The 12,808-nt window shown below is 30.9% G+C and overlaps 1 long non-coding RNA gene across 9 annotated transcripts in view; it reads right to left on the bottom strand.

Annotated features, from left to right (window-relative positions):
• The window catches only part of LOC108191741 (uncharacterized), a 218,731-nt gene that overhangs the window by 124,188 nt on the left and 81,735 nt on the right, over positions 1-12,808 (bottom strand). Inside the window, exon 4 of one of the 9 annotated variants that reach the window (XR_012388134.1) lies at positions 3,903-4,075. The exons of the other annotated variants lie outside the window; for them this stretch is intronic. This is a non-coding gene — a long non-coding RNA (uncharacterized lncRNA). The remainder of the gene's footprint in view (positions 1-3,902; positions 4,076-12,808) is intronic. 9 annotated transcript variants of the gene reach the window in all.

The raw sequence follows: 12,808 nt of genomic DNA, 5'->3' as shown, positions 1-12,808 counted from the left end.
TTAAAGGGGATTTAATAATTCTGATTCTAACAATACAATTGTAAGGTTTTTATATATATTTTTATTTAAATGCAATGTTGTTTTTACTAAAATGTATTGACACATTATAATTTACCGATATACAGTTGAAGTCAGAATTATTAACCCCATGATTTTTTTTCTTTTCTTTGTTCTTTTTTTTTATATTAATAAAGTGCTTTTTAATGATTTTATTTGTTTATTTATTTATTTTATTTTCTGAATTTTTATACAGTGGGAGGTCTTCTTTTCTTAGTTTGGCTCACTGTAAAAAAAAAAAAAAAAAAAAAAAAAAAAAAAAAAAATATATATATATATATATATATATATATATATATATATATATATATATATATATATATATATATATATATATATGAATGATCAATTAGTCATGACAGTATATGTTTTTAGTTCATTGTAACTTATTAAACTTTAATTTAACTTGAACAGTTAATCATGTTCCAACTTAATTTACTAAAAAGTTACTAGAGCTGTTTTAGATCAATTTAACATAATATAAGTTCAATGGACTGATAAGGTTAACCATAATTAACCTTTACTATTAAAGTAACCAGGTCATAAGTAACCAGGATTTTTTACAGATTGGAGTAAAATGTTTTTACATTTTTAAAAGCAAACTTTATGGTCAATATTATGAGCACCTTTAAGATTTTTTTTTTCTCGATAGGCAGATAAACACATATTTACATATAAATATAGTACTGTATATCATATACAGATCAAAACACTATCCAACTTGCCTAATTAACCTAGCTTGCCTACACTGTAAAAACAATTCTTGCTGCCTAATTGTTTTAAATCAAATCAATTTTAACTCTCATCAATCAAACTGCCAAAAAATATTAAGTTAAATTTTGCATAATAAAAAAAACTTTGGGTAAATAAGCTAATGCAACAGAAAAATATCTGTTGTCTTTTTGCAGTGTAGATAACCTAATAACCTACAATAAAAAAATTGATGTCTGCAAAATTGTTGCAAACACTTTGTGTTGAATTTAACAAACAAATTAAAATTAGTAATGTTTAACTTAATTTGTTTGTCCAAATTCAGCCTAGATAAATTGTGTACCACTTAACTTTAAAAATGTAGTTAATTCCAAGGAATCATATTTGTAACATCTTTTTCAGCATTTTAAATTGCACTTTAAGCTGAATAATATGTTGCAAAATAACTAGAAAAATATTCGGTACTGTCATAATTGTGGTAAGAAAATGCATTGGTTATTAGAATTTTTTAATTAAAACTATATTTAAAAATTTTTGGTGTTTTGTTTTTTTTCTTTACTTGGAAAATATTTTGAAAATAATTATCCGATAAAGACAGTTTTGAGGAATGTAAACAATAACAATGGTCCCAATGTTTTTCCTGTTTTACATTTTTAATTTCTATAGCTTCCGAGAATCCAAAAAGGGCCATACATCGATAAATAATGTTAGGATATCTGTTTTAACATTAAGTTACAATTGAATTGCCTATTGTTAAAGTCAGTAATTTTTATGGGCCAATGACATGACCGCACTGAAACAGTCTATAAAAAATCTGCCTACAAAAGTCTAAATAACAATTCAGCAGCATACATTCATGTTACTGTCAATTTGCAAACTCAAGAGTTCTTCAGCACCAGATGGCTAGATAATAGTGCCACATAGTGGTGTAATTTAAATAGTGCAGCTTAATATGAGACAATATTAAGACGGAGTGCCATCTAGTGTTACACATTACAATATACATGGTAACTGACAAGGGGTTTTAGAGCATCCAAACTAGATGATTTTCTCCAAAATAAATAAATAAATAAAAAGAAAAAATTTATTTTTACGACTATGATATATTTTATTAGGTACAGATCAAGGTAAATATGCTATTTTTTAACACATTCCACTCTCAATGACAAAGCAACATTATTTAATTTACTTAAAAGTTTTCTAACCATTTTTATGTGGATTTAATAGGTTTTCTTTGTATGCAAAATTATGTTCATAAATATAACTTGATGTGGCCAACCAAAAAGATTTGTATTGTTTGCAAGTTGTTTTATGTGGATTGCTATTGTGTACTAAAACAACAAATCCATCAGTAGCACAAAATATTATAGACCATATGTGAGCTAATAGATTGATTTTCGATTTGATTTTTCAACATTTTCTTTTTGAAGAACCGTGCTGCCGTCTAGTGAGAGTCATCATAACTTTGTCTGTAGGATAACTTGCAATGAACTTTTAACATAAACAACTCTTAAAAAATGAAGCAAAAGTTACAAACTAAAGGAGTATAAGAACAAAACAAATTAAGGAAAAAGGAACAAGAAAGAAAATGTCTCAGACCATTTCAAAAGGTGTCACAGTCCATTTAATCTAATTACACCGTTCATGAAATAATCAGCAGTGCCATCATCAGTCTTCATTTACATAGGCTTTGTTTTTGCGGGTAGAATTTTTCACACGTGTTTTAAAATGACTGAAGGCAATTTATTAAAACATATAAAATAAAAATAAAACATTAATACAAAATATTTATTTCAGAAAATATAAATGTATGCATGCTGGGCACTTCAGCTGAACTTTATGATTAAAAGCACTGAAAACAATTTGTGTATTAATTAATTATAGATATATAACTCATAATGTCTGTTTAAGGGAATCAGATGATGTTGGGCTCTCCTGGGAATGTCTCTGTAAGGCAGACACATTAATATTACCCATGTGTCTCATCTTATAATGATGGTAATTAATGTATGTGACCACAAAACCCCTGCAACTTAAGCCTGTCAGAAAGATTTGCTGCACCCCGTCCTATTTTGTATAAGCTCTAATCCTAAAGATCTGGAATTGTGTTACGCAACAGAGAAAATACTAATAATAATAATACAAATAATACAAATAATAATAATAATAATAATAATAATAATAATAATGAAACAGATTAGGTAATTAAAAAATTATATTTTTATGAGTAAGTTTTTTAATTATTTACTCAAACTGAGATTATTTATTTATTTAAGCTGTCTGTGGAAAATCATAAAAAAAAAATTTTAGTAGAGTTTATCCAGAATCATGCAGCTGAATTGATGTTGTACAATGTTTTCTCTAGGTTAGGAAAACATTTCAATAAAATAAAATAATTGATTAAACACACACACAAAAATAAATAAATAAATAAACATATATATATATATATATATATATATATATATATATATATATATATATATATATATATATATATATATATATATATATATATATATATTATGGTTTATGATAAAATAAAAAAAAAATTTAATCAAATAAAAACATTTAATAATAAAAAAATATTTTATTAAATACAATAAAAATTTAATTATTTATTCCTACAACATCCTGGAAAGAATGATTACACAACCAAAAATGAATTATGGTTTATGAATTATTGAACCATCAATAGTTCACAAAAAATAAAAATAAAAATTACTAAATAGAAACCATGTGGTAACGTTAGAGGAATGTTCTGTGTGTTTACTAGGTTGGTATGTTTCTAAAGGATTGTGAAACTAAAAAAAAACCTAAAGTAATGATGCTGAAAAAAATGCTTTTATTAAAAATAAATAAATCAAATAAAAAAAATTTCTAATTGTGATAAAAGTTCAAATCAAGCTTAAAAAGGTCCAAATAGTCTCATTCCCAAAAACAATTTTAGATGATACATTAGATTCACACACCCAGTTAACTTTAAAGAGCTAAAGCTTTGTTTCTGCCCTGTTTGCCCCTCCTCTATCACCAGCGTAATTGTTTACATCCTCCAGGTCACGAATGAGACTACAAAATAATGACATTATCCATCGTGTCCCTCTCCTCTGCCCCTGCCAGTGTCCCAAACCCACCCAATGTCATTAACGCCTCCGCTCTTCATTCTCCAGTCTTCAGGGAGATAATATTCCTTCATTTCTGGAGCACAATGGCAAAGGAGGCAAACAGAAGGTCCACCTTAATCTATCAGGGCTCCTTCAGCGGCTCTGAAGCTCCTCTGACAGCCATAGCATCGCTGGACCATGGGCTGCGGGACAACAGACACAATTAAACCTCATGAAATGCAAATGCAGCCTATTTTTAAGGCAAAAGGAGGGGGTTATTTTCTGCCTGAAACCACCATCTGCTGGCTATCACCTGCACAAAGCCTCATTGGGTTGGGAAATTTGTAGCTTTAATATTTTTTATGTTAATTAAAAAAAAAGGGAGAGCAAAAACTGAGAGGGAACTGGCAGTACACAGCTGGTTTGGATCAGGAGAAGGAGCATTCAGTGGTTTGACCCCTCTAACACATGTGCGAAGAGCCCATAATTCAAGTTGTGTCATAAATATTTGATATTTTCATATGATTTATATCTATATTACATTAAAATTAAATGATATAAGAAGATGTTATATATAAACTATTTAATGTTATTTATATGCAATACATATTAAGAACACAAAAACATAATATTAAATGGAATTAAATACGTACAAAATGTTTTAGTTAAAAAAAATAATAAAAAATAAATAAATGTATTAATAATATAGCATTTAGAAATTAATAAATACCATCAGTGAACATGAGAAACCTCTTTTAAAAATCAACATCAAAATATTAATAATAATAATAATAATAATAACAATAATAATAATAATTATTATTATTATTATTATTAAGAAATATGAAGCATCCCAAAAACATATACACATATGCATTCTATTTTTTTTTTTTTACCAAATCTAGGAAAAATATGACAGTTAAGAGTAAACATTTTATTTAAATACATTAAATGTAATATAACATGTTTTAGATAATTTAACATGAATCAATCAATCAATCAATCAATCAATCAACCTCAAGTTAAAAAAGTGCCCCAAAATTGTATACACATACAGGCACTCTGAAAAAATGTTGGTTTATTTCAACCCAAATCTAGTGATACTGCTGGGTTAATATTTTACATTTAAATTAACGAAGAGCCTATAATTAATGTTTTGACATATATTTTATTACACATCTATTACACTAAAATTTAATATTAAACTGTAATAACAAAAAGTATCAAATTAAAAAAAGTATCCTATATATTAGAACTTTATTTTGCAAGAACACAAAAAAGTAGTAAAATAATAGCAAACATTTTAATAAAATAAAATAAATGTAGTATGTAGTTTTAGTTAAAATATACATAAAAGAATGAATAAATAAATAAATAAATAAATAAATAAATAAATAAATAAATAAATAAATCTCAGTAAAAAAAAAAAAAAGTACCCTTAAAAATGTATACACAAATATACATTTTTAAATATTTTGGGATATTTCAACTCAAATTTAGGTAAAACCCCCCAAAAATAAATAATGCAAAGAGCCCATTATTATTGTTTTGTCAAATATTTCATACTTTTAGAACATTCACATCTATATTACATTAAAATGAAATAATAAATTGTGTTATAACAAAAAGTATTAAATTAGAAAGTATCCTACATATTAGAACGTTTGTTTATCAAGAACACAAAAATAGCAGTAAAGTAATAGTGAACATTTTAAGTGAATAATATAAATGTAATATAATACATAAAATAAATAAATAAATTTCAAGTAAAAAAGTTCCCTTAAAAATGTATACATATATATGCACTATAAAAAATGTTTGGTTATTTCAATCTAAATCTAGGTAAAATACGAGCAAGTCATCCTGCTGGCTTATTTTAACTCAAATCTACACTGTAAAACCCAACAGTCAACTTAGCCAAATAAAATGAGTGTAGTTAACTCAAAAATGACTGAAAGTTAATTCTACTACTTTTATAAGAGTTTGATCTCAGTATTGAAGGTAATGGGTTAATTAAATACCTCATTACTTCAACTTAAATGGAGCAAGTTCACAGTACTCATTCCGATTAGTTTTTAACTCAAATAGTTTGTAAAAATTGGTTTCCTTAAACAGTTTGAGTTGCCTTTACTCATTGGGCTTTACGGTACTCAGTTGTTTTGAGTTATCTTCATTTATTGGACTTTACAGTGTTCAAATTGCTTCGTTTACTCAAATGAATTAAGTTCACAGTGTTTATTAGGATACGTTTCTGAACTTAAATAGTTGCAATCAGTTTCCTTAAATGGTTTGAGTTACCTTAACTTTTTGGGTGTTATAGTGTAGGTAAAATATGGATGAGACATATTGTTGTGTTAATATTTTAAATTAAATTCATAGGCCAAATTTAACCCATTTTTTGATTAGAGAAAAAAAAAACTAAAATTATGTTGAATTTGCTCTACAAATTGTGTAAATAAATAACCCAGTGGTATATTTACTCTATATTTCATGCAAATTTGGATTGAAATATCCCAGAATTTTGTAGAGTGTACTGGTCATGCATACATGAGGTAAAATGAGTTCAAAAACACAGCAGATGTTTTCTTTTGCAATCAGTTCATGTCTTTGACTTGAAATTGATATAAACTTTTTTACTGCCAAATGAATGCTTCATTTACTTTCCAAAAAAGTAATTTCATTCTCATACTTTAGACTTCAACACAAAAAACAGAAACACACAAATCACACGCCAATGCATAAACACATTTACATGCCTACAAACAATTTGGACAAACACCCCTTGACCCTTCACACATGCACAAACACACACAGAAACAGCACCTCCTATCAAAGGTGACCCTCGCACCATTGCTTTCGGTTCCCCGGCGGCTTCATAAATCCCCTAATATGCGTGTGCTTGTTTAGAACCTGATCTCTCCTCGCCCTGAGGTCAAGCATGAGCTGTACCCGAAAAACACGTCTGGACGCAAGTCTTTCCCTAGGGCACCGTTTCGCCAGGGTCAGAACAGACCTGCTGTTTTACTCTCCCCCCCTCGTCCAACGGCAGCCGCAAATGTTCACTCTTCACGCTCACAAAAAGGCCTTTCGCTCAAGAGGCCCCATGATTTGGCCCCGAGTGGCCCGATCATAAGGGTTTCAAGGTCAAGACCAGGCTAGGTCATCAAAGCCAGATCTGCCCTCTGCTCTAGAGTCTGTCCATCATAGTGTCCAGATGAAGGAAGCACTCGCCACTTATGGAGTCGAAGCAGACTAAATCGAAGCCATTCAGCCTCATCTATCATACTCAATCAAGCTAATGTGAGAGAACAGACGATCTGGTCATAATAAAGGCTTTGAAAGGAAAGAATTCAGGGGTGATGAGACGGACCATATATTTCCTCTGTTTAACATTTGAACGATGATGAATTAGGTAAAGTGGCAAGGCACTGTCTTAAAGGGATAGTTCAGCCCAAAATGAAGCTTTTGTCATCATTTACTCACTCCCAAGTCTGCTGAGAACCATTGAGCACAAAGGGACCTATTTAAAGCGGAATATTTAAAGCAGCCACTATTGTCTATGCATTAAAAACGAACGATGCTCATGGCAGTGAAGCAAGATTTATTGTGTTTAGCAACATTTCCATGTATAATGCACTCAATTTTTTTCTGTTTTTTTCTAAATACATAAGGGAGAGCAGGGATGGAAGTAACAAAGCAATTTACTCAAAGCCAGGACAACATTTACTTTCCAGGATTCAGAATGCAACTCTTGATATAGAGCTGCTAATATAACCTGATTTTGGGATAGCTCCAAATTCTGTTTTTTGAGAGCAGAAAATTATTGTGTTCTTTTTTTTTTCCTTTACAAGTTGTGTTTCTTTTTCATGTGTCACACTAATGATCAATCCACAGTTTATTTAACACATCATTGAGTTTGAAATGTCTGAGTTTTTCATTTTAAAAGTAAATCAGCTTTAAATGGCTAGAGCTCCTGAGGAGACTAAAGTAACACTGTTATTTATGTCACTCTGCCTATAGCCATGCGTTATTTGTCACTTGTTTTAGTTTGGAGTATTTTCATTCAGATGTTTTTAAAAAAAAATGCATATTGCTAATAATGATAATAACAATAATAATAATTAAAAAAATGTAAAAAAAAAAAAAAACATTTTGCATTGTCGGATTGCTTTCGAAACATTTGATGAAGTTGAACTTTAAAATGAAAATGGCATTTAATATTTTTTGCAAAAGAAAAAAAAAAGGACAAAATATGTTTTCAGTTAACTTTAACATTAACAATATTTGTTTATGACCATTTGTTTTAGTCCTATCACACATTAAAGTGAATTTTATATAAAATCATGATATACACAAGAGTCTCTGGACTTGATGCATCACTAATGTCAAAATTGTAACAATTTAAAAAAAAATCCTTTTTGGCCTTAATGAAGCTGCCATTATTACCTGATTTCAAGACCATGTCCTTGCTAACGGCAAATTTCTTTTTTTTTTTTTTTTAAGAGCAGAAAGTTTTTGTAGTGGTTCTTCTTTTTTTCCTTATTATAAGTTGTTTCTCTTTTCATGTGTCACACTAATTATCAATCTACAGGTTATTTAAAGCTATAACACATCCTTGAGTTTGATATTTTTTGAGTTTTACATTTTAAAGTAAATCAGGTTTAAATAACAAGAGTTTTTGAGGGGATGGAAGTAGCACTGTTATTTATGTCACTCTGCTAATATGCCTTATTTTTCACTTCCACATTATGGTTTGCAGTATTTGAATTCAGATGTTTTAAAAAATTAATGCATATTGCCAATAATAACAATAATAAAAAAAGAACTTTTTAAAATGTATATATTTCATTGTTGGATTGCTTTTGAAAGATTTGATGGAGCTGAACTTTAAAATGAAAATGGAAATTTTATATTTTTTGCAAAAAAAAAAAAAAAAAAGGGACAAAATATGTTTTCAGTTAATTTTAACATTAACATTAAACCAGTAAATCTAGCAAATATTATTGTCACTTTTGACCCACCTGTGTGTTACTTTTGTCCCTGCGATAGATAAAATACACTGTAAAAAAAGCATGTTGTCACAACACAAATCGATTAAGTTAACTAACATTTTTTTTTTTTTTTTACAAATTTAAATGGATTAAACATAAAACAATTAAGTTGTCTAATAAAAAACTTTTTTTAAGTGACTTGGAAAGTATCATGTTGTATGGACAAAAAACGTTGTATATACACCTTATTCTTTCCGTGCTAGCAGGCGCAGCCTTTGGAATCTTTTTGGCTAGAGACTTCAGGTCTCATTCATTTCCATTGATTTTTAGACATTAAAAACAGCTCGTTATGCTTCTTGATGTTGCAAACGGACATCTTTTTATTATTTTATTTAACTTTTCATTCATTCATTCATCTTTATTTCTAAAGCACTTTTACAATGTAGATTGTGTCAAAGCAGTTTAACATAGAAGTTCTAGTGAACTGAAACTGTGTCAGTCCACCTTTCAGAGATGAAGTTCAGTTCAGTGTGGTTTAATTTTCACTGCTGAAAGTCCAAATACTGAAGAGCAAATCCATCAATGTGCAGCTCCAGAACTCCCAAACCAAGCAAGCCAATGGCGAGGAACACACTTCACCAATTGACAAAAGTGAAGGAAAAAAAAATCCTAGTCATGAACACACTTGTCTGTAGAGCAAGTGGTTTGACAGTTTTCTGCTGTTTGTAATCCCTAGTCATTTCTAACTGAATCAGAAGTTCTAAAGCAATCGCAAAAACGAGCACACTTACGCATCGCAGAATAAGGTCAATAAGCTTGTTATTAAAAGTCTACATGGTCCTGTTTATTGGGTTAAAATTCAAGGGAATTTTTTCAATTCACAACGGGAGCAATATTTGCATTGGCAAATAAGTTATTAGCACAAACACAAATGCCAATTTGGACAGATGGTGGCGCTGGAGGGCTTGAGCTAGAAACTCCAAATTGGCAGTGATTAATGCTAAGACTATCCTCTATCAGTGTGCCAAACTACACAACATTTTACCAAATGATTCCGCAGCAAGAATTGGAGAATATAACAAATAGACAATAATAAGAACACGGGGGCGACACGGTGCTCAGTGGTTAGCACTGTCGCCTCACAGTACGAAGGTTGATGTTTCGAGCCCTGGCTGGGCCCTAAGTGTTCGCATGTTCACATGGGTTTCTTCTAGAAGCTCCAGTCTCCACCACAGTCCAAAGACATGCGCTATAGGTGAATTAGATAACCTCAACTGGCCGTAGTGTATGTGTGTGAATGTGAGAATGTATGGGTGTTTCCCAGTACTGTGTTGTGGCTTAAAGAGCATCTGCTGAGCAAAACATATACTGGAATAGTTGGCCTTTCATTTCACTGTGGCAAACCCTGATAAATAAGAAACTAAGCTGAAGAATAATGAAAACAAAAAGAACACAGGTGATTACAACAGATGTCTCTTCACCAAGCTGAACATTTGTTATGGCAGCTCTAAAATGCAAAAACTCTTATAAAAATACAAAACAGAAACATCAAAAACGAAAAATATATAAATATAACAGAAGTTTCATTCCCTCTAATACCAGACCTTCATTCATTTTTATTATGAAAGCTGCCTGAGGATGACAAGTAGAGAATTTTAATATGAAATATACTTTGAACCCATTCTGTTCCTTACATACTAAATGAAATTTGCAAGATTTATTGCAACAAGCTCACATATATTGTACCAAAAATTTAGCCCAGCATCCGTCATACAGCTTTTTATCTGGTTTTCTGCAAGAAAAGGGTTATGGGTCAGGTCTCTGCCCTTATACATTGTTCTCTGAAGTGTGAAGAATGCCAGCCTGAACATATATACGCCGTTGGGCAAATGCCATTGAAGAAGGCCAAAACATACCTCCACTGTAGTACTTGGATTTCAAGACAGGCCGCAATGAGTTAGGAATCTCACACTGCCATATGGAGCAAATCACACTGGAGTCCTGCCAGCACAATTACAGCCAACCAGAGACCAAGCAGAGGGTATCATGAGGACGATTGAATTAATAAAGTCACACACCAGAGATTGTCTTCAAAACACTCAAGATATCCCACAGGGTATGAAACGCTGCGTGACCATTAACAAACAGAAACAACTGCAACATGAAACGGGATATAAAGAGAACTACTCAAATGCTAATCAAATATATCTTTTCTACTTGATTAGAGGCATGGGATAAATATATGATTACTGTGAGAGTCCGCTAAATCTGAAACATTAAAACACATCACTGACTTTAAATATAAAGATCACTGCTAGGTTTGCACTTTGAGTGAGCAAATGATTGAGTGAAAGAAGTAATTGATAAGCGAGTTAGTGAGTAAAGTAATTGACTAAGTTTAAATAATTAATTAATGTGTATGGGGCAACACAGTGACTCAATGGTTAGTACTGTCACACAGCAAGAAGGTCCCTGGTTCGAGTCCCAGCTGGGCCAGTTGGCGTTTCTGTGTGGAGTTTGCATGTTTTCCTCATGTTGGCATGCTCCGGTTTCCTATATGTGAGCTATATGTGAACTGAATAAACTAGATTGGCCATTTGTGTGAATTAGTGTATAGGGAGGTTTCCCACTACTGGGATGCAGGTGGAAGGGCATCTGCTGTGTAAAACATATGCTGAAAAAGTATGCAGTTCATTCCCTGATGAATAAAGGGATTAAGGCCAAAGGAAAATGAAGGAATTAATGTGTATGCACGAAAGAGTGAACCAATAAAAAAAGTAAGTGTGTATAAAATATGAATAAATCGATTTAGAGTAACTGAGTGAGTGAACCAGCAAATGACTAAGTAATGAATCAATCGATAAGCGAGGCAAGTTGAGTGAATGAATAAATACAATTTATTAATGAATGTGTGTGAATGAAAAAGTGAACCATTCAAAAAGTGAGTGTGAGAGACTGAGGGCTCTATTTTGACGGTCCATGCTCAAAACGGAAAGTGCAGGGCGCAAACGCATTCAGGGCGTGTCATAATCCATATTTTCTAATATAAGGACGGGAAAATCCACTTTGCGCCGTGGCGCATGGTCTAAAAGGGTTGAGTTTATTTTCTTAATGAGTTATAGGTGTGTTTTGAGAATAAACCAATAAGAGTCTCATCTCCCATTCCCTTTAAGAGGCATCTGTGTCGCGCCATAAGCGCATTTGCTATTTACAGGACGTAAAGTAAGTTCACTTTCGCTTTTGCTCTCGTGGATAGGGAGACCTTAACGCACAGACATCAATTGGCCTATAAATAATTAATTTTGTTTGTTAAGCGCAAAGATTTGTTTCAAAACTATTTCTAAATTCAGTTCTAATTTCCAGCAAACGAATAAATGAATAATAACAATGAAGTGTGGTCAAAATACTGAGTTATTTCCAAATACACCTGCTATGCCCCATATGGTCTAAAACTTGACAGGTGGACAAATCTTAGCTTGTTTTTAATAAAACAAATATAAATATGGATATAATAAATAATACTGCTAATAATAATAACATTAGACAAAAGCGAATTGAATGAACTGAAAAAGCCTCCCAAGATGAAGAAAGTATGAAGGCAGTGGTTTTAAAATTCATGTAAGCTAGAAATTAATGTTTTGTAATATTTTAATCATTTATATTTATAATCTATATATATCCTTATTATATATATATATATATATATATATATATATATATATATATATATATATATATATATATATATATATATATATATATTATATCTTTTTCATATGTAAAGATATTTGTGTATTGCTCTACATCTTGTGTGGAGTGTGTAAGCCAGGTGCACTTTGCGCCAGACAATAGACCGACTTTGTTCTGGTCTAAAGATCAGACTATTTACAGTTTCTCAAAATAGCGCCACATTGCGCCGGGTGTATGATAGGGCCCTGAGAGTGA

The sequence above is a fragment of the Danio rerio genome, chromosome 12 (genome assembly GCF_049306965.1).
Source record: "Danio rerio strain Tuebingen ecotype United States chromosome 12, GRCz12tu, whole genome shotgun sequence".
Classification (NCBI taxonomy): Eukaryota; Metazoa; Chordata; class Actinopteri; order Cypriniformes; family Danionidae; genus Danio; species Danio rerio.
Note: the sequence above shows the minus strand (reverse complement) of the source record. Positions and strands in the feature narration are given on the sequence as shown.